Below are 26,319 nucleotides of genomic sequence, written 5' to 3'. Positions count from 1 at the left end.
TAGTCATACACTATATATCCTTAGAGCAGTTACTTTAAAAGCTGCCCTGCTACTAGAGAAGAGTGATACATGGTGGCTAACAATACATTCAAAATCTACAGAAAAAGAATATTTCAAATTTAGACTTTGCTATGCCCCCTCAGCCCCAGGGCTCAGCTACAGCTCTTCTAGACACTCACACATCAGCACAAATAGGCGTTTTGAATCTCCGCCACCTGACAGAGGCACTGTGCTGCCACCTGTGATGCTGGAATGAAGGCGGATTTCCATTAGACCGACTGTATTGATTCCTCTCAGATGAAGTTTGGAAACAACAAGGAGGAATGAATTAAGAACATTTATGTTAGGGAGAATGGCCAGTAGGGGTTGAGCAGCCTTTTGGCACTGGAACACCTGCAAATTTTGTTTTTTTCTTTCCATTTTAACTGGAGATTTCTTGTTTTTTCTTCTCGGTGTCACACACGTGCGCACGGGAGGCAGCTAAATGGCTTGAGTAAGGGCAATTCCAAGTCAGACCAGGATGTGGCAGAGTGCACTGATTCCTTTTCTCATTTTCCTGCAGACCATCCACGGGAGATTCCACCTGGCCCTGATGACATCACTTCCGGGTCCGAGCCCATGAAGGAAGACCTTATCGAAGCTATGGCTGAAGACCCTTATGAGCCCGACCCATCTGACTTCACTTCCTGTCTTCCCCTTTAAAAGCCTCCACCTTTTCCCTATTCCCTCAGTTCTGTTTTGGACTCGGTTTTGTGCACATCAGTACTGTTATACATTTTGCAACTTTGCAGCCAGGATACCAATATACGGGTGGCTGCCCCAAACCTTTTTATGACTCTTATGTCTGGTTTTTGTGACATCGGCCATCTGACCTCATAACCAAACTTATTGTACATAAGGATGCTACCCTTCTACTAATTATATATCTATTGTGAAAGGTGCTATATAGTGCCTGACCCAGCACAGACTTACCCAGAGGCACGTGTAAAATAAACATTCTTTTTATTTTTCTTCAGCTGGAGGGCACATCTTCCCCGTAATCCCTCCAGCCACAACACAGTCCCATAAGCACTTAATACAGCACAAACACTCTTTTCTATTCACCTTGGCACCACCACTCCTCCCAGGCAACCTCGTCCTCTTCCTCCCGTTTCTGGCTCGTGAGTGGTGGATGCTGGCTCTTTTTATAGCCCACCCAGAAGTGCTCCAGGTGCTTGATCACCTGTGGCTAATTGCACTTCCGGGTGGGGCTGCAGAGATGTCCAGGTGGGTTCCTGGCTCCATGCAGCATCGTGGCCACCCCAGCTCCCCACAGGGTTGTGGAGAACTCCATCTCCCATGAAACCCTGAGGGAAACGGAGGCACCATTGTTAGCCAGGGCTACCACCAAGCGTCCCGGGGGAGGTAGTAAGATGTCCATAGCTGCTCCCTCGGAACATATACAGAAGGGACATGGGACCCGGCCGCCTGTCACACTATGTTATATATACTTGTATTGATTTATTTATTTGCTTTTCCTTGTTATTTATTCATTAATATTCTTACCTAATCTTATTTGTTTTCTTCTTTTCCTGTAAATGTCTTTTTGACATCTTGTAAAGCACTTTTTTTGCTACATTCTTTGTATGAAAGTTTGTTATAGAAATAAATGTTGTTGTTGAAGACAGCATACCTCTTCTTGGCATCTTTTGCCTCCTGTATAATGTAGAAATCTTCCTGTAATTTTTATTTGTGTGTTTTGGACATAGCAACCTATAAGGTATGCCTAGGGATATCATATAAAAATTCAGTATTACATCAGAGAGAGTGCCATAGAATTTCAGTTTTGTGTACTTTCACTTTGAGTTTAGACAGTGAATAGTTTATTAATTGATACATTTTAAAGAATGCAATTCATTCAGATTATTAAACTTATATGAAAAGAAAACTTTTCAAGTAAGAATAGAATGCTAATACAAGCACAATGAAGTTAAGAATAAAGCGTTCCAAATAATGTTCATAAATACAAAGCAACACACAAACAACTATAAAACTGTATTCTCCTAGCCTATCATGATTATTTAAATAATGTTCTCAGTCATCCATTTTCCAAGTAGATGCTAATTCTCAGTAATATTTCTATTAGGGCAAAATGGCAAAAACCCTATAGTGACAAAGACTTATTTCCTTTCTTTCCCACATAAGTCAGACTTCAGGCTCTTCATTACAGGAAAAAAAAACATAATCTTATTTTCACTGAGGCAGCTTTCACAGTAGGTATTTCCTGACAAATAATTGACCTTGTCTTTCATTAGGAGACTTTCTCTCTATTGTAGAACTCTTTAATTGCAAAAGCTATTAATTATCTATTGGCTGATGCCAACTGTGTTGAGAATTAATGTTTCCTAAGTGAGGAGGAAGATTAATCTGCCTCATGTTTGCACTTGCAAATGATCTGATGGCGGCAGTACTAGTAAACATGCTTATGTCCAAAGCTGAGTATCCATACTGATATAAAAGCTGTAAACACTCTGTGCAGGTTTTGTGTGAAAGACAACTGAAACTGCCGATCAATGGCTGGTCTCGTCATTTATGAACAACCTTATAGATAATATCAGCTATGAAATTCATCCAAAGTGTTACGTAATTGTAACACCCCCTATTGTTACAATACATTATTTATTAAAACTATCTAAAATAGTAGTATAAAATATATGATATCCTAATTAAATCTTTACTCCAGGCCACAAAAGACTTAAGAAATCTAAATGTCAGGATTTAAATAATTGAACCTTTTTATTTTTCCAACTTGTGCTTTTGAGAAATTCTGTTTGAGTAGTCACCACTGACACTCTTTTGTATTTCTGTTATTACAATGCCATGCACTGTTAGGATGCATTTGCACGTGCATCGATTTTGTGAGTGTGTACGTGTCAAGTTATTTTACCCATCTTTAAAAGACCAAGATATGGATTGTTTAAAATTTCCACTTGATTTTTTTTAGGAAATCAGACTCATTAGCACAAAAATGTTAGTGTCTTCTTGAGCAATTTGATTTGTTTTCAGCTTTTCTTTTTGCTGTTGATCGCTTCCCTGATTAAAGACGTGTGATTTCTGCTCACCACTAAGATGGTTTGATAAATTTAGTTTTTACTGATAAAAGCCTTTTAGACTTCCCAGTTGGATCATTTCTTGAAAGGTTCTCCCCACTTTTACAATAAAAATTCCATGAGCAGATTGTATTGCCAAAGCTTGATATACAGTATTATCGTTTGCAAAAGCAAGACACTGATGATTCAAACCATTTCATTTTTAGAATAACCAGATGCTTACTTACTTTGAAGGAACAAATCACTTCAAAAAGGGTGATAAACTGTTTTATTGGTTTACAGGTTTATAGGGTCATTATTACCACAAATATAGAGTACAGTAAAATTGTTAACAACACTTAACATGTTGACAGTCTCCATCGTAATGATTAGTGAAAGTACTGAGGAATGCAAATGTGAGATTTTAGCAATGGGAAAAGAAGTTAAATGATTTCAGTTCAAGAAAATTGATATTAAGAAGTAATATAATAAATGCATTGAGAAATATATAGTGAGTTAGTAAGGATTAGCTTAAATAAAAATAAAATTAAAATTAAAAATTAACTTAAAGCCTTAGAAAGAGAAAAACAATTAAGCAAATTCTGTTTTATGGTTTGGTTACTTTTAATAAGGCTGCCACCAATGCTGTATGAACTCTTGTATTCCTTGATTTTCAGATCTGTAAATTGCAAAACTTAAAAATGATTAAAAGCATTGTATAATTTAAAAAAAATCAAATGTGCTATTTTAATTGCAAAGACAATACAGTACTGTGTTTTGTTGATGAGAATTCAAAATGTGTCTAGGAGCTGTGGCCACCAGGGGGTGCACCAGCTCCGCCAACCCGACACAGATAGACACCGGGCACAAGTCTTTGCAAAACACAAAGCTTTATTTCAGAGGGAAATACTTTTCACCCATTTCCAACTAGCACCAAGCACATTCTACAGCACACAGCACTTTATTTTCTGTTCTCCTTTCCTCTCTTTTCTACCTCTGCTCCTCCTCTGGTTAGCTTTGTCTTCTTCCTTCTGACTCTGGCTCCTTGAGTGAAGTGAGGTGACTTCTTTTATGCTGCACCAGGGAGCACTTCAGGTGGCACATCAGCATTATCTGGAAATACTCCCAGGTGTGGTGGAAACCCAAGGTAGGGCTCTACAGCTCCCCCCCGGTGCCCCCACAGAAATAAACAGTACTGTGCCAAAGCCCAAATCCCTCAGAGTCCAGCGGGAAAATGGAGTACTGCTGCAACCCAGGGGGGCTGCCATCTAGCACTCTGGGGGAAACAGTGCCCTTCCAGTATATTGGCCTCCTATCTGGGAAAGGCCCCGAGCCATCCATCATTAAGTTCTTACACTCCCTCCTACTATATTCATCGCTATAAGAAAAATATATGTTTTGCTAGCAACAAGGAATTAATATTAATAATTAATAAATCAGTAAACTTAAAAGATGTCAGATATTTAACAGATACCCATATGCACAACTTGACCTATAATAGAACAGTGAGATATTTTGTTTTACTCACCACCTCAACTTTATGTTCATAATCAATTACTACAGTAGATGTTGCTGTCCTCTAGAACATGCTTATATTTATATAAATAACTAAAACACATTTGAGTAGTATAATGTCTGGCAGCAGCTGCATACTTTACCGCTTAAATGAAGCTACTCTAGGCAGCTCTATTTTGCCTACTGGTTTCCTTGATGTCTGGCACCCAATGATGAAGACAGAAAGATGATAAAAAGGTAATGCTTGCCACAGAGTATTCATCTTAAAGGAGTGTGAAAGATCCAGAGCACTGGAGAAGTCAGCAAGAAATGGGACAAAGATACGGATACAAAGAATAGAATATGACTATTTTACTTCACCCACATTATTTTTTTTTTTTTTTGTTTAACTTTGGTGTAGTCTTCTGCAGCGATGACAGTAGGAAAGCAGAATCTAAAAGAGCGGAAATGTCTTGAGACATTTTGGGGTTATCTCTGAATTAAACATGCAGTCTCTCTCATTTTGCATTTTTAATCCTGGTAGAGTAATGACAATTATTATATGCAATTAGATATCATACAAAAAAGAAGTGGACTGAAACAAATTTCTCAGAGCGGGAAATATAGCTTATCTTCTGAAACGAGCACCCAGTTGCTGAAGATAAGGTCACTTGGTAATTAGTGTACAATGTTAGCATCTGAACCAGGAATGTCAATATATTTTAACCAGACCAAAATAAATAAATAAATAAATAAGAGATCAGAAAAGGCTATGTAGAGAAGTCAAGAATTCATCCTACTTACATTTTCAATGAGCACACCAAAACACAGGGCCGAGTACACCGTAAGGAGTAATAATGAGATTTGCATACAAATATAATATAATTCTTCACTGTTCTGGATGCTTTAGCAGCTCCAGTTTCACCACCAAGCCTAATAATTTTGCAATGATAAAGAAAATAGACAATGAATGTACAATAATTCAAGTGGAAGAACTGCTAATTATGTGTTTAAATTGTTGAAAGAACACTCAGCCATGCTTATAATTTTACAAATAAACTGTAAACTAAAATAAATATATACACTAAAATAAAAAGTTACAGAATTTAGGAGTTCATATATAATGCAACAGTTACTCTTTATTGAAGCTAATTAAGTAAGTAGCATTGCAGTTAGTGCTAGTGCACCAAATTTTCATTGGTGAAATCTCTAGACTTAACATAATTAAACAAGTTAGAAAATATATGCATGGTATAACATTCAGGGACTTAGACAACTGCTTTGAAAGTGCGTGGATTTTGCATGTTTTAGTTACTTCATCAAACAAATGGTTACCACAAATTTTATTACACATTTTTTGTAACAATAAATCATATTCATAAAATGGAAGCAATTATATAAATTAGTAGACATGTTGTTAACAGCACTTTACATTATTATGTACTTACAAATGCAGCCCAAATAAGCTTGTGGTGGCACAATAGCTTTCAGAGACAGGAGTGTCCTCCAATTCAACTGATATAAAAATGGCATAGACTGATGTGCTAATATTAGTTGCGGAGGATCTGAGACTGTTTTTTTTTTATTTTTCTCAAATATTTTTAAAAGAAGTACCCAATAGAAAGGTAACATTTTTGGCAGCTTCAGAACAAGTTTGGAGCTATTCTGATAAATAATAGTGTTAGCAAATTATTGAATAACCAGTGTGGGTGGCACGGTGGTGCAGTGGTAGCGCTGCTGCCTCGCAGTTAGGAGAACTGGGTTCGCTTCCCGGGTCCTCCCTGCGTGGAGTTTGCATGTTCTCCCCGTGTCTCCGTGGGTTTCCTCCGGGCGCTCCGGTTTCCTCCCACAGTTCAAAGACATGCAGGTTAGGTGGATTGGTGATTCTAAATTGGCCCTAGTGTGTGCTTGGTGTGTTTGTGTGTGTCCTGCGGTGGGTTGGCACCCTGCCCAGGATTGGTTCCTGCCTTGTGCCCTGTGTTGGCTGGGATTGGCTTCAGCAGACCCCCGTGACCCTGTATTCGGATTCAGCAGGTTGGATAATGGATGGATGGATGGATGAATAACCAGTAATGGTGCACTGCACATAACAAAAGGTTGCCATTGATTTGAGGCAACATTGCTTTTCTCCTGGACAACTATACGTTGCATTCTCAAGAGTAAGCTCAATGCACAGCTTGGTTATATGCTGAGTGCTGAACTGACAACGTGGTATACAAAGAGATCCTTAACAGATAGTTATTGGTATATTTTCCCTCAGTTTAAAAAGGTTTTCTTTTCTTCTTAATAAAAATTTAAAAGCAGTACTTTGTCGCTGCGAAGAGCGGGGATTTTGCTATATACAGTATATATATATATATGTAGATGTGTATATATATATGTATGTATGTATATATATATGTGTCTGTGTGTATATACAGTATATATGTGTGTGTATGTATGTATTTATGTATGTATGTGTATAGATATATGTATGTGTATGTGTGTATATATATGTATATTTATCTGTATGTATGTGTATGTGTATATATGTATATGTTTATATATGTGTGTGTGTGTATATATATACTGTATATATATATGACAACAAGACTCATACCAGTGACAAAACAATTACATTGACAATCATGTTACGTTATTTTTAAAATGTTTCCTTTTCTTTTTCTTAACTTCTTTAACACACTACTTCTCCACTGCGAAGCGTGGGTATTTTGCTAGTAAATAATATATACAAGTGGAACCTCAGTTTGCAAGTAACTTGGTTTGCGAGTGTTTTGCAAGACGAGCTACACTTTGTCTGCTGAGCATCATGTGATCATAACTGAGCCAATGGTTCTTCTCTCTTGTGCGCGTCTCCCCTTATCTCTCTCGCTCGCGCACGCATCACTCTCTCCTTATCTCTCTCTCGAGGGCAATCATCTCCTATTCTCCGTCTGCATGTCCGCGATATTTTTGGATACGCTTATACGGCAAACTGCTACAGTGAAACAATGAAATCACAAGCGCACAAACACGTAGATCCTCATGCTACGGGAGAACAAGGAACACTGAATGAGCTGACAGGCTGGCAGCGTCAGCTTGGGTGAATTCCCGAGTCGAGGCGGATCGGGAAACGCGTCACGCATACCCACAGCCTGGCTCGTGGCTCTTCACGCGAGTCAATGCTCGTATTTAGATCCGAATTTTTCACTCATACTTTCCTCTTATCTTGAATTTCTCATATACATAGGTGATCGTATCTCGAGGTTCCACTGAACTTTAAACATATTGGTTCTCTCTAAGCTTATAGCGCAACCCTTTCACACTGTAATTAATTTCCTCTTCCATTATTTTCCAGATAAGATCCTTTTAAAAAATGCTTTTCGTCTTCCATTCACCTTCTGGTAAGGGGCCCTTTTTTGATATTTACATTTTTTTTCAATATTTATACAGTGATCCCTCGCTTTATCGCTCTTCGACTTTAAGCGGCTTTACTCCAGAGCGGATTTTAAATGTAAGCATATCTAAATATATATCACAGATTTTTCGCTGGTTCGCAGATTTCTGCAGACAATGGGTCTTTTAATTTATGGTACATGCTTCCTCAGTTTGTTTGCCCAGTTGATTTCATACAAGGGATACTATTGGCGGAAGGCTGAGAAGCTAACCAATCAGAGCACTTATTACATATTAAATAAAACTCCTCAATGATATATGATATGCTTCCCGCGTGGTGCTTCACATACTTAAAAGCTCTAACAGCACCTTTGATTTTTGATTGTTTGCTTTTCTCTGTCTCTCTCACTCTCTCTGACATTCTCTGCTCCTGACGGAGTGGGTGTGAGCAGAGGGGCTGTTTACACAGAGGCTGTTTGCCTAGAGGATACGGACGCTCCTCTAAAAAATTCTGAAAAACTACCTTCACATTGCTCCCTTCCTTGCGGCCACTTTATCGAGGTGCTTCGCATACTTAAAAGCCCAACAGCACGTATTGATTTTTGATTGTTTGTTTTTCTCTCTCTCTGTCTCTCTCTCTCTGACATTCTTTGCTCCTGATGTAACTCCTTTGAAGAGGAAGATATGTTTGCATTCTTTTAATTGTGAGAAAGAACATTCATCTCTTGTCAGTGAGCACAGTTTAAACATTTGACTAAAGGGTGTTATTTCACGTCTAGAGGGCTCTAATAATGTTAAAAATGTATTTAGAAGGTCGTAAACAGGTTTTCTATGCTCTAACTGTGAAAATATTAGATTTATAAATAAAGAATCCTACTTCGTGGAAATTCATTTATCGCGGTAGAGTCTGGAACAGATGAACCATGATAAACGAGGGTTTACTGTATTTAACTTACTTAAGCAGTAAGAGATGTAAGCTGGTGTACAAGCAGCTTGCGCGCTCATGTTATCCCCAGAGTTTTAATTAACTTGTACTGAGGATCTGAGCAGCTGTCACACTAGTAAAAGTGGAAATGTATAAAAAGTATAACTTAAAGTAACCTCACTGAAGGTAAATTTGTAACAGCAAATGCATCCATCATCAAAGTTGCACAAAATGTTTCTCTTTTTTAGAATGTGAATATTACATGGGAGAATATAATATTTCAAAACCTGTTATAGCACACTCTATTCAGACTAGCCCAATGAAAACTGAACTATCCTGACAAATTTTCTTGAAGAATAATTGTGCCAGATTTCAACAGGGAGGTGAATTGTTTCATGTGACCAGACAAGAAAACCTGACAGACAGATATAGCTATCGCATTATATGCAAATCTACCTAAAAATAACAAGGGTGCTAGCTAACACTACTCCTTCCTTAAGCACTGTTGCTGAGTGAGTTTCAGATATATACAGAAATATTAAACTGCTGTTGATAGACACAGGTAAGCAAGTCATTTACAGCATAAATTTAACAACAAACAATGCCTCATAAATGTATAAGTAACAGATCTGGTATAACTTAAAAGGTAACAGAAATCTTCCTCCTTCTCAATTGTGATTCTGTTAGTAGTTTTAATAATGTATACTGCATTTTATTACAGAAGGGTGTGATTAGTGAAATGGTTAATCTGAGTGGTGTGTTGGATGTAGTACATAAGACATTACTTTAATTCAGTTCTGTAGTCTGAAGACACACAGGGCCCTTGCAGGTTGTTTTGTCACACTGACATTCTCTCAGATGTACAAAAATGAAGCTGTGAACTGCAAAGTGAAATACACGTTTACACATAGTAGCAAAGATGGAAGGTTATGGCTGAACTGAAAGATGATAGATAGATAGATAGATAGATAGATAGATAGATAGATAGATAGATAGATAGATAGATAGATAGATAGATAGATAGATAGATAGATACTGTGGAAGATCAGCCCTGACACAGACAGACACAGTGACACATGTCCCAAAAACACACATGCTTTTATTTTCTTCCTTTCTTTTACACAGCACACAGTGTACAAATCAGCTCCAAAGTGCTCAGTCCCTTCTTTCTCTTTCTTTTCCTCTCTTCTTCCGACTCTGGCTCCCAGAACGGAGTGAGGTGGACTCTTTTATATTGACCTGGAAATGCTCCCATTAGCTTCCCAGGTGTGGTGGAAGTGCTGCATGGGCATCTGTAAGTACTCCAAGTGTCCACAGATCTTCTTCTAGCAGCACTTCCGCCACACTACGTGGTACTTACCAGAATCTCTTCTCTCCACAGAAAAACCAAGGAAAAATAATTACCAACATTTCCAGGTTCCAAAATGGCCGCCATGACGTCACTTCTGGTCTCATGAGCTGACGTCACTTCCGACGCTTCCAAAAGATATCACTTCCGGTTTCATAAAACAACGTTGTTCTGCTTCCTGTTGCAACGTCACCTCCTGCCAACCATTTCCTATTCCCATAGTTCAGCTCTGTATAAAAATGACATTTTGTGAGATAAACAGTGTCAAATGTTACCTCTTTGGTTGTCTTTGATCATTTATTTTGCTACTTTGTCCGCAGGAAAATATACAGGGACGGTCTCCAACACTTTGTTTTTGTGAATGTTCCTTCTTTATTGTGAGATTCTCCACAATTGCCGTAGTCGGCAGGATTGCTTTTGTAAAGAATGTCTGAAGAGCAGGACCTCAATACTATTCTGACAACGATGATGGGTGATCTCAGCACCTTGAAGATGCAGATGGGTGAAACTCGGACACAATTACCCGAGTCCAAAGCTCGTGCAATAGCTGCTGTTAGGATGGAGACCGCTCGGTCATTGCCAATGTAGTTAACCAATCGAGCAGAAGACAATGACGTAGAAACCTGCTTTTTGGTATTTGAGCGTACCTCTAAGCGGAACGCATGGCCGAGATTGGAGTGGGCGTACCTACTGGCCCCCTACCTGAAAGGAATAGCGCAGTGGGCCTATTACGATTTGACTGAGGAGCAGGCTGCTGATTATGAGGCTTTCAAACTCGAGGTGTTCAAGTGCTACTGCATTTCTCCGGAACAGAAGATGAGAGAATGGAGGGAGTGGCAGTTCGATCCCGATCGGCCTCTATGAACCCAAGCTTTCAAGGCTTCGAGTAAGGTTTGTCGATGGCTACAGCCCAACATAAACAGTTCCCATAAAATGGGTGTGTTACTGGCATGTGAGACCTTTGTTCATACCCTCCCTGACCATATCGCCCAGCAAGTCCAAAAACAACCATACGATAATATGGACACCTTAATTAAAATAGCAGAGCGTCACTGGGCGGCTTACAAATCGGGACGATCGGAACGATTCTCTAGGCGTAACCACCAGGTACATGGGGCAGCTCCTGAGCCCCCCTGACAAGCTCCCAAGCCTGCCGTCCATAAAAGAGATAAACCGTTCCACCTTCCCCGCTGTTTCAAGTGTGGGGAGATGGGACATCTGTCACCCAATTGCTCATGTGAGCCCATGGACTGCTCATTGGTGAAGGGAGAAAGGTATTGTGCTACTGTGATTAACCCTTTGTCTCTTCCATATACAGGTGCAGTTATTATAAATGGTAGAAAGGTAAGTGCAATATTCGATTCCAAGAGTAACATTTCCATTGTTGCTTCCCGTTTCGTTTTACCGCAACAATGGCTAAAAATGAAAATCAGCCTCAAATGTATACATGGAGATATTCGGTATTATAAAACAGCTAAGTGTGTGGTCATGGTGGATTATAATATAACTAGAATGGCTATGGCTGTATTACCAGATCCTCTGTTATCAGTCATATTAGGAAGAGATTGGAATGATATTAACAGCGATGAAAACGTAACTGCTCCTGGGAAAAGTTTAGGCTTAATAATGGAGAATGCTGCTCCGACTGCCTCCATGCCGTGTACAATGGTCGCTAGGACCCATACAAGTACCCAGTGTGGAGGGGTCGATGTCCCATCATCCTCTACAGGAGCTAGTACAGTTAACGTGGAGGACATGGTGACAGAAGCCCCTCCCATTGAGGTCAATAGAAACCCTATACAGGATTTGACAACCCAATTTCTATTTACCCCTTCATCATTTAAAAGAAAACAATGGAAAGATGATTCCTTGAAATTTGCAAGGAATGCAATATTATCCACTGAGGGTTACACAACCCTAGATCCCATGCCACGATGCTTTTTTTTGTAATACAAAATGAATTATTATGTAGAGTGGCAGAACACAAAGATGAAGTGCGAGCGTTGTTGCTAATACCACATACTTTTCGGCGACAAGTCTATGAATTAGCATTATGCTCACCTTCTTGAATACCATTTGGGCTCAGAAAAACATTAGAGAGAATAAAACTCCGATTTTATTGGCCAGGAATTAATGAGGAAGTCTGATGTTTTTGTGCTTCGTGCCCCGAATTCCAACTTCGTCAGATTCCTAGGAGGAGCTGAGCTCCTCTCATTCCTTTATCCCTTATTGATATTCCCTTTGAACGAGTCAGTATTGATCTTGTAGGACCATTAGAACCCTTGTTAAAAGGCTTTAAATATATCTTAGTCTTAGTAGATTATGCCACTCGCTTTCCCGAAGCTGTTCCCTTGTCCTCAGCTACTTCAAAAAATATTGCATGGAAATTAGTAGGGATATTAGCTCGTGTAGGGATCCCCAAGGAGGTTTTATCGGACCAAGGGACTCCCTTCACTTCGGAGACATTCAGGGAAGTCGCTAAATTACTCAAAATAAAACATCTAAAAACATTGGTCTATCATCCCCAAACGGATGGATTGGTAGAACAATTCAATCAAACTTTAAAACAGATGTTACACAAGGTAGTTAACGAGGATGGGAAAACCTGGGATCAGTTACTTCCTCTTGTCTTGTTTGCCTATTGGGAAGTCCCACAGGCCTCTACTGTTTTTTTCTCTCTTGAACTATTATATGGAAGACAACCCTGTGAGCTTTGGATATGTTAAAATAAGAATGGGATGAAGAGGTCCTTCCTACCTCAAACATGCTGGAATATATCGCACAATTCCGTGATAGATAAAAAAAAAAAAAAGACCTATTTTAAAAGAAAACTTGGAGAAAGCTCAAGCAGCACAGTCCAAATATTACAACAGAAACACCACCATTCGGGAATTTGTCCCGGGTGATTGTGTAATGGTTCTCGTTCCAACTTCACATTCTAAATTATTGGCCCAATGGCAAAGCCCGTATGAAGTTAAGGAAAGAAAAGGACTCACTGATTATTTGATTAAACAAATAAATCGTCGACCAAGTGAATGAGTATATCATATAAATTTGCTGCAGCCGTGGAAGGATAGGGAATTTGATCCCTCCTCGGGACAGCCTTGTTCCCTTTTCATGTCTCATTCACACCTGAAGTTCGGAGATAATTTGACCCCCAAACAACGACAAGACCTAGAGATGGCTATCTTGTCTATACCAGAAGTTGTAAATGAGATACCAGGACGGACTGCCCTGATTGAACATAATATCATAATGGACCCAGGGGTAATTGTCAGGGAAAGACCTTATAGGCTCCTGTAGGCAAAGAAGGTGGAAGTAGAGTTGGAAGTTAGACAAATGCTAGAACTGGGGGTTATTGAAGAAAGTTACAGCCCCTGGTCTAGTCCAATTGTCTTGGTTCCTCAACCTGATGGCTCATGGAGGTTTTGTAATGACTTTCTTAAGCTTAATCAGGTCTCTAAGTTTGAAGCATACTGCATGCCGCGTATAGACGATTTACTCAACTGGCTTGGGAGTGGGCAATTCCTAACTACCCTTGGCATGACAAAAGGGTATTGGCAAATTCCTTTAACGACCTCCACTAAAGAAAAAACTGCGTTTAGTACTCTCAGTGGACATTGGCAATACAGGGTTCTTCCATTTGGTTTGCACGGGGCACCAGCAACCTTCCAACATCTGGTCGATACACTGCTATGGCCCCACAATTCATATAGTGCTGCCTACCTGGATGATGTTGTTATTTATTCCGGCACATGGAAAGAACATGTAATGCAGGTTACGGCAGTGCTTTCCACACTAGCGTTAGCAGGGCTTCGTATTAATCCAAAGAAATATTTTTTGGATTGAGTGAAGCCAAATATTAGGGCTACCTGGTGGGCGTAGGTACTGTCAAACCCCAATGTTCTAAAATTGATGCCATCATTGATTGGCACCGTCCGATGACTAAGAGGCATGTCCAAGTATTTTTGGGTTTGGCGGGTTACTATTGCCGTTTTGTATCGCATTTCTCCGAAATTGCTATGCCCTTATCTAATTTGACAAAGAAAAGAGCACTTTTAAAAGTGGTATGGGATGACATGGCAGATAAGGCATTCAGTGACTTGAAACTGGCCCTTACGTCAGAACCTGTTTTGAAATCACCTGATTTTTCTTCTTCCTTTATTCTCCAGACCGACACATCGGACACAGGATTAGGTGCCGTGTTGAGCCAATGCGTCGATGGTGCTGAACACCCCATTATGTACCTCAGCTGGAAACTGCTGGACCGGGAGACCAAGTATACAACAGTGGAGCAAGAGGCCTTGGCGATTGAATGGGCTAACACGCAGTTAAGGTACTACCTACTGAGTCGGGAATTTACTCTGGTGACGGATCATTCCACTTTCCAGTGGATGTCACTTCACCGTGAGTCTAATCCCCGTGTCACTAGGTGGTTTTTAGACCTTCAACCTTCCTTGCTAGCCAACGCACATGCTCTCCCCTGAGCCCATGACCTCTCGGTGCAGGTCGCCCAACATGATGGGTCTGGGCTTTCATGTCACACAAGTGCAATTAGAAGGCAGTGAAAAAGACTAAATGTGAATGAAACATCGCGAGATGAAGGGTTGTCACGTGATACTTACCGGAATCTCTTCTCTCCACAGAAGAACCGAGGAAGAATAATTACCAACATTTCCAGGTTTTAAAATGGCCGCCACGAAGTCACTTCCGGTCACATGAGCTGATGTCACTTGCGACGCTTCCAAAAGACATCACTTCAAGTTTCATCAAGCGACGTTGTTCTGCTTCCTGTTGCAACATCACCTCCTGCTAATCATTTCCTATTCCCGTAATTCAACTCTTTATAAAAATGCCATTTTGTGAAATAAACAGTGTCAAATGTTACCTCTTTGGTTGTCTTTGATCATTTATTTTGCTACTTTGTCCGCAGGACAATATACGGGGACAGTCCCCAACACTTTGTTTTTGTGAATGTTTCCTTCTTTATTGTGAGTTTCTCCAAAATAGATAGATAGATAGATAGGTAGACAGATAGATAGATAAATACACATGCTTTATTAATAACTGAAGCAACATAAAACATTGTCAGGAATTACATGTAAGGTAGTATGTGTTACTCTCTTTTTCAGATTTTATTGTTATTGTATTTTGACATCATTAGTCACTTATTGAAGATGTCTATAACTTCATTTGCGGTAATGGTTGCTATGATCCAATGTTATTTCCAGGGGCATATTTTGTGCAATGCAGCATAATGGTGAGTTTTTTAATAAAGCAAATGTGCATCAGTGAGAGAAAACTACATTCTTTGTCAATTTAATTAAAGTAATAGTTTAGGTTTTCAACTTTATCTGTCTAGTGTCTTTTGTATTGTTTTACCATATCCGTTACAGCATCGAAAATAGTTCCTTCAGTATAATGAACTGCACAACATTCAGGCTTTGTTTCTGCCTATCACCCTTAAAATATCTCAGCTACATATACTTCCTTTGCCATGCAGATAATTTCTATTTTGGTAAGATTCATACAAGTATGAAAAATCAAATAGTGCAGAATAGTAAAAATAAACTGCAAACTATTAGACAAGTGCAAGACACAGAACTATTAACACAATATATTCTCAGTATACTTTTAATGTATAGTGCCCCGTTAATATCATTTCAAAATGCATGCTTTTGACACTTACTCTAAATCTGACTATTTGCTGTGTTGGAACATAAACTACAAACTATAGTATTGTATAGTGCTTTCACATGTGTGTTCACATGTCTACTAACCAGACAAGAGGGTCATCAGCCATAGCGTGCCTTGTAGGCAGTGAGGGCTTCAGCTGCTAAGGACACCCTTGCTCACATATCGCTGTTTCACTCAAGACTACTCTATGTATAGACTACCTATTGAAGGTGTCTATTTATTATTTATTTTATTTATGTTCATTTATTTTATTTCTATGTATGTTATTCATGTTAATTGTATGTTTTCTTTTATTCTATTATTGTAAAGCACTTTGGCCACAGAATTCCTATGTAGTTTTAAATGTGCTATATAAATAAATTTGACATTGGCATTGTCATTTTATTCAATATAATCAAAGCGAGGGATTCCACAGTGGTACATTGGTAGGCTACAGCCTCTAAGTAAGGAGACCTGGGTTAGAGTCCCAGGTCCACTCTGTGTGGAGCTTTCTTGTTCTCCCTGTGTCTGCTTGGGTTTCCTCCAGGTGCTCTGATTTCCTCCCACAGTCCAAAGACATTAAGTTTAGCTGCATTGGTGATACTAAATTGGCCCTATTGTATGGTTGGGGTGTGGGTGCATGTATGTTCGTCCTGCGATGTACTGGCGTCTTGTCTATGGTTTTGTCCCTGCCTCATGCCTTGGGCTACCTGGGATAAGCTCCAGCACCCCTATGATCCTGTTCAGGAATAAGCAGGTTAGAAAATGACTGACTAGAAAATGAAATTATCTAAGCACCTAATAACCTAGCCTAGGCAGAAGTACAACATAAAGTGGTGGACTGTTGTATCTGGATCTTCATTTAAGTTCGCTACTTCTCTTAATTATATATCTATCTTATGTAAGTGTGCATTATTTATTCATGTTTTGTAGTTTTGTATACTTTTTATTCTTTATTATTCTTGCTTAAATTTAATTTGTTGGTAACACTTTAGTTTATGTACTGCGAAAATGCATCTATTACTCATTTACTCTTATGTAACCAAGCCTTAACAAAGGTGCCTTTGGGTCTTCATAACAAATTCAAAGCAGAAAAGTGTTTATCCATCTCTGCAATGTGACCTATTAGCAAATCTTTACTTTTGGGTGGACTGAGGTGAATGAACTGAGGCACAATTCTCATAATATTACATATTTATTATCAGGTCAGCTCAGGTCAGGGAGCATGCACTGGTACAGTGCATTGCCGCACCCACCACACGACAAAACAGCTTGAGATCCTGGTTGGCAACCCCCCTGGCAGACACACAATCCAGTCCTACCCTCTGAAAATCTATCTGCCACAGCCATGTATTATGTGGGCATCCCCTTGGCCTGGTCCAGTCACTATGGTCTTCAACAATGAGGATCCTGCAAGCTGGATCACCCTCGGGGCCATAACTGACACACCCTCACAATGCAGGTAATCTGCCTCATTCAACACAAAGTCCAACCAGCAGTACGCAAAGATTCTCCAAAGAGACACAAAAGTCTTCATCTCAGGTCATAGGAAGCACCAGAGGCCTCATGTATAACGGCGTGCATAGAATTCACACTAAACCATGGCATGTGAACAAGTGGAAATGTGAGTATGCACAAAAAAATTCAGATGCACAAAACCGTGTGTAAGTCATCTTCCATGCACTTTAGCTCCATAAATACTGGTCAGTGTGAAAAGTAACACACGTTCACGCTCCTGCCATCCAATCCCAACTCCTCCCAAAATTACACCCCTTTGAATTTGCAAATCAATATAAATAGCCCATTACATTCAGTATTTTGTGAAAAGGCAATGAAAAAAGCACAGAAAAAAAAACCAAATCAGTGAATGTGAAGTGGAGGCAAGGAAAAATGTACCATTTACTGGCTTAAGCAGTGTTATAAGCAACAAAAGGAAAGTGATGGAGTGATACAGCGTGGCAGTGACACTTGAAATTTCAAGTTCAGAAAGTGACATAGTGCCCGCAATAAAAAGAAGTGGTCAGATGTCAAAGTCAAGGTGGAAAGGCAAGTTATAGCCCACCGTCAGAGTGTCATACTGAAGTGAAATAGGGCAAAGAGAAAAGAAAAAAAATTTGGGACACAGTGAAGAAAAAAACTTTGAAATTTCCACTTTTATCTCTTAGTTTATTTTGTCATTAAAGTAGAATGTCATAAACTTCATCTTAAAATTGATGTACAATTTACTAGAGTTTCTCAAATCCCATCGTAACTAGTAGTGTTCCCTGATCCAGTCATTAATCACTACGTGCTTCTTAAACGGGCTTTCTCTTTTGTAGACAGGAGCACGCAGGCACTGATCATGATTACATTCATGATATTACAGCTCTCTGAACATTTTAGAATAGTAAGATATATACTTGATATAATTGTTTTGATGAAATGCATTAAAGCATATATTAAATATGTGGCACAGTGGTAGCAATGAGCTGGTGCCCCGTCCAGGGATTGTTCCTACCTCCCACAAGATACTTGCTGACCCTGAATGGGATAATTGAATGCAGCAGTACTGTCTCTGTCAAACATACCAACCCCTAATTCCTGTCCTTCCATTTTCTTTCTCCGTGTAACCAATTGCAACTCAAAGAGTTATGTAATAAATGTAAAGGCAGCTGTAAGCTTAGAATCTGATTCTTCAAAACATTTATGAAACATTGAAAAATCTTCATTATAAATGTTTAATTATTCCATCCATTCAGGGTTGTGCTAGTCCCAGCAAGCATCAAGCACGAGGCAGGAAAAAAGTTCAAATAGACTGCGGCATGGCTGAGTGGAATCTATGCAGATGCTGGTGGCTTTCTTTAGGCAGCATGTGCTATAAATGTCCTCCAGGCTGGAAGCTGTATCACAATAATCCTTTGCGCACTTGACACAACCCTTTGTAGAACTTTCTGATCAGCTTCTGTGTAGCTATGATACCACATACACATACAATGGGTTGAAATGCTCTGAGTGGTGCACTGAGAGTAACAACGGTAAAACAGCTATGGTATTTGGAATAGTTTGTTTATTCCATTCACCATTATATTGTTACTGAAAGATTACAGTCAAGTGAATTAAATTTGGGAACGATATGCAGTTAATTTTGATATATCTGATAAATCCTGTGTCACTGATGTGAATCTGAAAAAAGGGAGACCACACAAAAACAGTAGCACAGCTTCAACGTTGGGTGCCACCAGTTTGTAAAACCAAGCAGAAACGTGTGTACGCAGTGGGATTGGCTGCCATGAATATGTCCATGGCTTTATGCCAAGTTTAGTTTTTATACATCGCGATGACAGGGTGGAAAAAGGCATTTTTTGTGCACACTCAACTTTATATATGAGGCCCCGGACTCTAAGATTTGGACCTTCATCCTTTTGCATAGATGTCAAGAGATATGTAAATAAGACCTATAAATCCTTTATATTAAGTCATTTTTATATTAACTAATTGTACCATCATGTCAATATACTGTATAACACAGCGCAGAGCTAAATAACCTATCTGCTGATGTAACACTTTGACCTACATCCTTTGTATGAAAATGTGCTATAAAATAAATGCTGTTGTTGCTATCCAGGCAACACATTTTTTAGTTACAGCATGAAATTGACTCATAGCAGGCTTATATCACTCTTAGATGAAAGAGAACACTCTCTCTCACTAGGTTAACTGTTTGCTTTATATCTTCTATCAGTTAGGCAACAATATGCTCATGATGTGAGTGTGGATTCATGCCTCTTTGTTATGCTTAACTTAAATAAGGTTTAAAAACATCAAGTAAGTACTTAATGTACAAATACGTGCGTTAAAAGAATACACTATTCAAATGGATCCCATGTCAAAATTTTTGACAAATAAAAACAATCATTAAAACTAAAACAAATCAAACAAGAATGTTTAACAACACCCAATTGTTAAACCTTAATCAAATTAAGTAATTCCAGTTCAGCATTTCAGTCTGTTTAGCATTTCTACACAAATGAGGAAACAAGGTCCATGTAATCCCTACTGTGGGTTCACCTCATTGTCAGAATGGCACAGAAAATATTTAAGCATAATTCACTTCCAAATCACAAAAACTTTCTTAGTTCCAAAATTTCCACCCACAGATCAGCTCACAAAGACATAATGTCTCTATCCCAAGGTGTCTGTTATGACTTGCAAAAGTTTAGATGAGCATGATGGGAGGACAGATTATACTTTTTGATGGCTGTTTGAAAAAATGAGCCCCAGTAGTGTCTTTATTTCAATATGGTGCAATGAACCAGGAACTAAATACACTACAGGGCAGCATTACTTATTTTGCCTGCACTCTCTTTTCTCCACTGTGTCTGGTGAGTCTAGGGATCAATTCTATAATGAAGCTGAGCCTTCATTATCAGGAGTCTGTCATCCTAAGCTGGTGTTACTCCTTCAGTTTACAATGAAAAATAGGACAAAAGAGCAATGACTTGTTTCCATGTAATACAATACCAGTCAGAATATCAAAATCCAAACATAAAATGAATTAGAAACACGTTTTCCTGCATTTATGCCTTCATATCAAAATACAGTTGTGGAGAAAACCTACTTGGACAGCACAGCCGGTCTTATTTTCCTCTTGGGAATCTCAACAGGGAAAACAAGAACTGCATCATGTTGCACTTATCAAATACAGCAGAAAAGTCTTTTATTTGTTAATTATTCATTTGCAAAAGACTTGAGAAGTACTTTACCATCTCTGTTACTAAGTATTCTCTGACAGGAAGCTGCAAATGGAATTTATCATCCTGAATTCTGAGAAGAAAGATAGAGAAAGTCACCAGTAATGACATTGGTCATTCCATAACTAAACATTGAATTGTGATCATTTAATAATATATTTTTTTTAATTTAGGATCAATATGTGTAAACACATAGATACATTATCATTCATTATTATGAATCTTAATACTGTTTGTATTAAAAGTATCAACAATATGGCCATTTACTCCTACCTTTAATATTGTGGCTCCAAAAAATGAGATGTTAGGCATCATAATGCAAATGCTTGATAAGTAGACATAGGAGGTGTCATTAAAATTTTAAGATGTTTATCACATCAAAGTTTTTTTTTCCTTTTTAGTCATTCTGGTGTGTATTCAGACTATAGTGTTGGTACATTATCTATCTATCTATCTATCTATCTATCTATCTATCTATCTATCTATCTATCTATCTAAACGAATTAATAATTTAAACATTAGCTGGTGCTATTGCATTTTGGATTTTTTTATACAGAGTGTAATTACATGCACTCCATGGGAGATTCTTTCTTTTTCCTCCTCTTAGGAATACAGTGATAATCTTTGTCATTGATACTAAAATTGAAACATTTACATCCACATCTCATCCCTACATGGAGACTTTGAAATTTTGCACCAATTCACTGTGTTATAAAGGGCTTAGCCTGGCTCACTGAACAAGTTCTGAGTCAACTGATTTATGGTAGGAATGTAACAAGTTGCTCTTTAGATTCCCCTTCCTCATCTTTATTCAATGGGTGAAGTATCAGCATTAATTGTTTTCATGAATTCTTTGAAGACTGGTGTTGTTTCAGTCTCCTCTAACTTTGCCTGAGACACATACTCTTCTAAAAAAATTGTAGATTTTGTAAATGTGAATAATTATAGACCATTATCTAAATTGCTTTTTCTCTGCTAACTTCTAGAGTGAATCCTATTTAGAAGAGCTACATAAAATATTCCATTTGAGGTTTTAATTGATTAAAATGTACAGAAAAACGTACAGCGGTAAGTTAGCACTTAAAAGTGTACATAAGTAGTTATTTATATTCTTTTAAGCCTGTACAGTTAATGGGAAGTGCACAGGGTATGAAATAGGACAGATACCCATGAAGTCATGCTGGTTGTTTCTTCCTTAAAATGATACAGTGATCCAAATAAATACATTAAGTAATAAGCTGGAATGACACATGTACTTGGCTACCACCATGAGGGAGCTCTGGTGTGTGGTGACCACCACAATCCAGAAATAAGTCCATCAATAGCAAAGAAATTACTCCAAAAAACATCCTGTACCAAAGAAAAAGTGCAAAGGCACAAAGCCTTGAAGAAGTATAGCCACTATTTTGGAAGAGGAGTAGTTTGTTCTATTTAAAAACTTTGGTGGACAAAATTTTTCTGTTACCTTGGACAAATGTCTTATAAAATAGATGATTGGTTTATTTAATAATATGGTCAATTAAATATACTGTACTTAAAACAAAATAGCAACATAGGGTGCTGACATCCAAGGGGCACTGTATAGATAGATAGATAGATAGATAGATAGATAGATAGATAGATAGATAGATAGATAGATAGATAGATAGATAGATACTTTATTAATCCCAAGGGGAAATTCACATAATCCAGCAGCAGTATACTGATACAAAAAACAAATTAAATAGTAATAAAAATGCATTTAAAAGCAGACAATAACTTTGAGTAATGTTAGCATTTACTCCCCCGGGTGGAATTGAAGAGTCACATTGTGTGGGAGAGGAACAATCTCCTCAGTCTGTCAGTGGAGCAAGACAGTTTTATAAAAGTTAAAGGATGTGAACTTCAAACACTGTGAGGTACCATTATTGTAACTGTAGCAGTGCATGCTCCAAACCGCTGCGCTACAGAAACCATGGAGTGCCATTTAAGAAACTCTAGAGGTGCATGCTCCGGACACAGCCTCGGGCTCCATATGGGTGTTGACTTACACTGCTGCCAGGTATGGTGAAAATTCCCACCACTGAGTCATTTTGTGACTCTGAGAAAGTCAGTTAACCTGCTGGTACCTGAGTAGTAAAAGTGTATAGAAACTGTTCAATGTGCAAGCAAGCGTTAAGTAAATATGGTCAAATGACAGAAAGTCAAAATAGTTATTCTGAAAGCCGTAAATGATGACCAAAAATAAGAGTGGATAATAAACATGTGAAATGTGCTAACTCGATAATCACATTTGACATAGCTACCACACAAAAGATTGTTTTGAAATATCCAGACATTGGCATTAGTATGTCAGTATCTTTATGGCAGATAATGATGCCATCAGATTTTACATGACCAGCAGGAGAATAGCAACTAATAATCTTTATGGATGCTACCATGCAGATAGCTACAAAAGTGCATGCTACTATATGTATACTCTGTGTCCTATAAGGATATTAAGGGAATACTCCACCCAAACATATTTCATTATATGCTACTTACACCATGCAATTTTCAGTTATGGTTGAGAAAAAAATTTAAACTCATGTTTTCATGCAGAATACAGATTAATAATGTTTTGATATATTACAAGTCATACAATCGTGACCAATGATAAACAATGTGTAAAATGTGCATGGAAAAAAGAAAAAAAAACCCTTCACTGTACTTGTGTTGCATAATCCACATGTTCGTTATCCAGTAGTATTCTCTAAATGTGAATTGAAGATAAATCTCTTGACTAGTGAATGACAGGGGGAGGTGGATCTTCAGTTCAAAAAGGCAATCCCATGTGACTCTTGTTTCCTATTTATGATGGGTGCTGATTTTTCTGAAAGTATCTATTAAACAAAATTTTTTATGGTATTGTATGAGGAAGTCGGGAATGGCAGAGAAGTACGTAAGAGTTGTACAGGATGTGTATGAGGAAAGTGTGACAGTGGTGAGGTCTGCGGTAGGAGTGATGGATGCATTCAACGTGGAAGTGGCACTACATCAGGGATCGGCTCTGAGTCTTTTCTTATTTACAATGGTGATGGACAGGTTGACAGGTGAGATTAGACAGGAGTCCCCATGGACTATGATGTTTGCTGATGACATTGTGATCTGTAGCAATAGTAGGGAGCATGTTGAGGAGACCCTGGAGAGGTGGAGATATGTTTTGGAGAAGAAAGGAATGAAGGTCAGTAGGAACAAAACAGAATACTTGTGTGTAAGTGAGAGGGAGGTCAGTGGAATGGTGAGGATGCAAGGAGTAGAGTTCAAGAACGTGGATGAGTTTAAATACTTGGGATCAACAGTACAGAATAATGGGGGTTGTGGAAGAGAGGTGAAAAAGAGAGTGCAGGCAGGGTGGAATGAGAGAAATGTCAGGAGTAATTTGTGACAGACGGGTATCAGCAAGAGTGAAAGGGAAAGTCTACAGGATAGTAGTGAGACCAGCTATATTATATGGGTTGGAGACAGTGGCACTGACCAGAAAGCAGGAGACAGAGCTGGAGGTGGCAGAGTTAAAGATGCTAAGATTTGCATTGGGTATGACAAGAATGGACAGGATTAAAAATGAGGACATTAGAGGATCAGTTCAAGTTGGACGGTTGGGAGACAAAGTCAGAGAGGAAAGATTGCGTTGGTTTGAACGTGTGCAGAGGAGAGATAATGAGTATATTGGGAGAAGGATGTTAAGGATAGAGCTGCCAGGTAAGAGGAAAAGAAGAAAGCCTAAGAGAAGGTTTCTGGATGTGGTGAGAGAGGACATGCAGGTGATGGGTATAACAGAACAAGCTGCATAGGACAGAAAGATATGAAAAAGACGATCCGCTGTGGCAACCCCTAAAACAAAATTTTAACGAAAAATGCATGCATTTTGCACTTTTTGAGCATACAACTGGAACACAGACATGTGGATTATGAGAAACAATTAACATGAGATTTTTCTTTTTACCATGGATTTTTTCATTTCATTTGCCATTGTGCATCATTGATCACCACTGGCTTCTATTAAATTTTTAACTTTTTTCTCTTCATTCTGCATAAAAACATAAGATTAAAACTTTTTCTCGCCATCACTATAAACTATATGGGGTAATTCACATTTAAAATATATATAACTTTTGAATGGACTATTTCTTCATTCAAGGCAAATCAGTGTTATGCAAGAGAAAGAGAGCATGGAAGATTCTCTGGGGCTGCTAGGGTGCAGACAATCCAGCTGTTCACAGGGGTTGTATCGGCCCCCTACAAATTATGTAATTTCTAGTATATGACAACTTTTCACTGATATACCATACCACTAAAATTGTAGGTATCTAGTGCACAAACCAGGAAAACAACAAAATATTTGTTTTGTGCTGAAGTCTACCACAATTTTGATTAATTTTTTTTTGCTCTCCAATATAACAGTTAAAGAATTTTCTTTAAGAATTTCTCTAAAGTAACTATGATCTTTATGTTTAGGATTCAAAACACACTGCTTTAAAAAGTGCCTTTTCAAAAGCACACAATCAAATGTGGTAATCTGAAAAATGCAACTGTAAAAAAAGACGTTGAGAACTGAGTTCAATCATTGTCTCTCACTGCTCTCTGTTTCAGTCTGACCCACCTTCAACCCTACTATATGTCCTTTAAAATGCTGACTGTACCAATGTAATTCATTGTCACAAGTCATAGTCGTTCATCATTTATGGTGCACCATCCAGCTTTTTTCTACTTAAAATGCAAATATAAATCACTGTCCATCTCAAAATGTGTTTGAAAATGTGTCCCTCTAATCATTCTCTGTGGGTATCAAAAAAACGATTCATTATTTTTGTAAATACTGAAATGTTTTCTGATTACTTTTGACCTTGAGAACATATTTACATGGAAATTATATTTCTAGTTCACGTGACTATTTTGTAGGAAACTGCTAAGGTCTGAAATAATAATTTTTAGATTCACAAAATAAAAATGTCTTAAGTATTGTATTCTAAGAAATCCCAGCATGCAGTATTGTAGTAATTCTAAATTGATTGCATTCTAAAATTCTATTTGTGATATCAGTTACATTGTTACAATAAGTGCTATCCCATATCCTCTCAGTTTCAAAGTTTTAATTTTTAGACTACATTTTTTCATTCCCAGTTTATACTGTTTTATCATTCCTACTTAATTTTTAATTTCTTGTTCCAGGAGAATCAGTGCCAGTATTAACTTCAATAAAGGCATGTTTGAAAAAAACTTCAATGAGGAGTCAATCCATTATAGGTCACATTGTCTTTATCGATATTTAAAACTAATTGCTTTATTCTGTGTTATGTGTCAAAAGCATGGCAATATAACTTAACCTTCCTCATGTCCTTCACTCTGTGGGCTTGTCCGAAATCAGATTAGAAATCCATACATTACCTTGAACCTACTCTCTTCCACCAAGTTGAAGCATCTTGTGAAGTGTGGTGGGGGGCATGTATCTCTGGCATTTTTGGCAGACAGGCTAGATTTCAGGTTATTTAAATATTGAAAGGGATTGCTGTTGGGAGCTCCACCCCTCCGATGTTCTAACTGCATAGGTTGCAGCAGCTATTAAGTGTAGATAAAATCAGTCAGCCATTGTCCAACCCGTTATATCCTAACACAGGTTCACAGGGGTCTGCTGGAGCGTGACTGCTGGAGCCAATCCCAGCCAACACAGAGTGCAAGGCAGGA

The sequence above is a fragment of the Polypterus senegalus genome, chromosome 3 (genome assembly GCF_016835505.1).
Source record: "Polypterus senegalus isolate Bchr_013 chromosome 3, ASM1683550v1, whole genome shotgun sequence".
Classification (NCBI taxonomy): domain Eukaryota; kingdom Metazoa; phylum Chordata; class Cladistia; order Polypteriformes; family Polypteridae; genus Polypterus; species Polypterus senegalus.
This window is presented reverse-complemented; position numbering follows the sequence as displayed.